The sequence below is a fragment of the Cyprinus carpio genome, unplaced genomic scaffold (genome assembly GCF_018340385.1).
Source record: "Cyprinus carpio isolate SPL01 unplaced genomic scaffold, ASM1834038v1 S000000006, whole genome shotgun sequence".
Lineage (NCBI taxonomy): Eukaryota > Metazoa > Chordata > Actinopteri > Cypriniformes > Cyprinidae > Cyprinus > Cyprinus carpio.
Window position 1 is genome coordinate 378,418 of NW_024872759.1, and position 2,258 is coordinate 380,675.

General features: G+C 38.1%; 1 long non-coding RNA gene across 1 annotated transcript; it reads left to right on the top strand.

Annotated features, from left to right (window-relative positions):
* The first annotated feature begins 372 nt into the window (after window positions 1-372).
* Window positions 373-1,619, top strand: LOC122142567. Its single transcript, XR_006158685.1, has 2 exons — window positions 373-1,331; window positions 1,494-1,619. It is a non-coding gene; the product is annotated as an uncharacterized LOC122142567 (long non-coding RNA).
* The last annotated feature ends 639 nt before the right edge of the window (window positions 1,620-2,258 follow it).

A 2,258-nucleotide genomic window follows, 5' to 3' on the forward strand; every position in this document is an offset into this window, starting at 1 on the left:
ATAGCCAAAAGAATGATTAGCAGCAGTTCAGAGTCAATTAACATGTTTGCAATGCAAAAGAACCATTCCATTTCCCATAATCAGTCCTTTATAGGAAGTGTGAATGGCTCATAGTCTGAAAACTTTAGCATGATATCAGTTTGTTACTTTATTTTATTAGTGTTCATTTTATTACACTGGATAAACTGATACCTCTTGGTGTCATGACTTACTTTTGATAAAAAACAAGATTTATTATTTTATGTTCGTTTGGCAATTTATTTGTTGTATACCATTTAAATTTGCTTATTGAAAGAACAACAGCAGCAGCAGTAGTATGGTGTAACATTTATTTGAAACATGTATTTGGTACTTGTTACCTTATATCTTTACTCTTTCCTTTCATTCTTTTCATGGCTTTGGAAAACTTGTCTCGGATGTTTGTCTGCATCGCCTTTTGCATAACTCCGGGTTGTCGACACCAAGCTTCATTGCAATTTCGTTCTAGAAGGTCTCTTCGCGAGTGATTGTACAGGTACAGATATATTTGTACCAGCTCAGCAATTTGACATTCCAGTGTATTCAGGAGATGTTTTATGGTTGGACCTCCGAAGAATGAGATACGAACCAGGAAAAAAAATGGCACGTCAAAGAAGGTGGAGTTTCAGAACACGCTCACCGACCGTGTAACCGCCACGGACCAATGGAAGCTTAAAGGTGTTTAGGAGCCAAAACAAACTCCCCCAGAAAGTTTGCTTAGGTGAGCTGTTTCAAACTGCCGAAACAATCTCAAAACGAACTTTGTTTCGACCTTGTTTTGTTTGAAATGACATCATATGAGTTCATTCTTCAATTTTGTTTGAAGTATATCGGGGCCTTGATGTCCTATTGTACAACTTCACAAATAACATAATAACATATAACATCCAAGGGAGTCCCTCTTCACAGTCACAGTCGAGTTCGACACGGTAGGATCTCAAAAGTGACCTCAGGGTTTGGTGGAATCTTTCTGACGACCCCTGACTCTGAAGATGATAAGAACTTGAGATGTTATAAGTTACTTTAAGTTGTTGCAGGGCTTTAAAGAAGTATTGAAACATGAATTTCAAGCCTTGATGAGTCTTATCTTGATGTCATGTCTTGTTACCACAGTAACCAGAGGTTGTTAGTTTGAAAATAGTTCACTTAACTCTTAACATATAGTTTTCTTGTTGGATGAGGATAATATCCTTCTAATATTTTATACCAGGGATGTCTAATTCAGTTCCTGGAGGGTCACAACACTGCAGAGTTTAGCTTCAACTCTAATTTAGCACACCTCAGTCAAGGTCTTCATTACTTGCAAACTAAAGGTAGGTTTGCTGCAGGTTGGGGCTTAACTGTGACCCTCAAGGAGCTGAGTTTGACACGCCTTTTTTTTCCAGAAAAAAATGGCAAATTTAGCAATTATTGACTTCTCTTCTACTGTTGCTTTTAAGCAGATGTTAACTTGTATTTATCTCTTTTCACCCAAGATCTGAAAGAAGAGAGTGAAGAACTGAATGAAATACAAGATAAAGATCAGTTTAAGAAACACGATTTCGTAACTGGACAAAAATCATACAGTCGCTCACAGATTGACACGACACAGAATTTGACACGAAAAATACTGGAACTAGATGTCATTTCACCTGCCAACAATGTGGAAAGAGTGAGAATTCACACATTTCACCCCACATGAGAATTCACACGGAGAAAAAAGCCCAGTTACAGGCTGATAGTTCCAACAGTGTGGAAAGAGTTTTTTCCTAAAAAGGAAAAACTTAAAAGGCACATGATAGTTCACACTAAAGAGAAGCATTTCACCTGCCATCAATGTGGAAAGAGTTTTTTCAGTCCACTTGAGGATAAGAGAACACTCTTGGAAAGAGTTTTCCACCTTAGAAGGCACATGAGGATTCACACTGGCGAGAAGCCTTACTCCTGGCCCTCAACAAGGAAGTGGAACAGGAGTTTCACACTCAAAAACACTCTTAAAGTTTCACACCACTCTTAAAGACCATTCTTACACAGGAGAGAAACCTTTCAACTGCCAGCAGTGTGGAAAGCGTTTCATTCAAAAAAGATACCTTAATGTCCACATGAAGATTCACACAGGATAGAAGTCTTTCATCTGCCATCAGTGTGGAAAGAGTTTCAATGAACATGGAAACCTTAAAGTCAATATGAAGATTCACACAGGATAGAAGTCTTTCATCTGCCATCAGTGTGGAAAGAGTTTCAATGAACATGGAAACCTT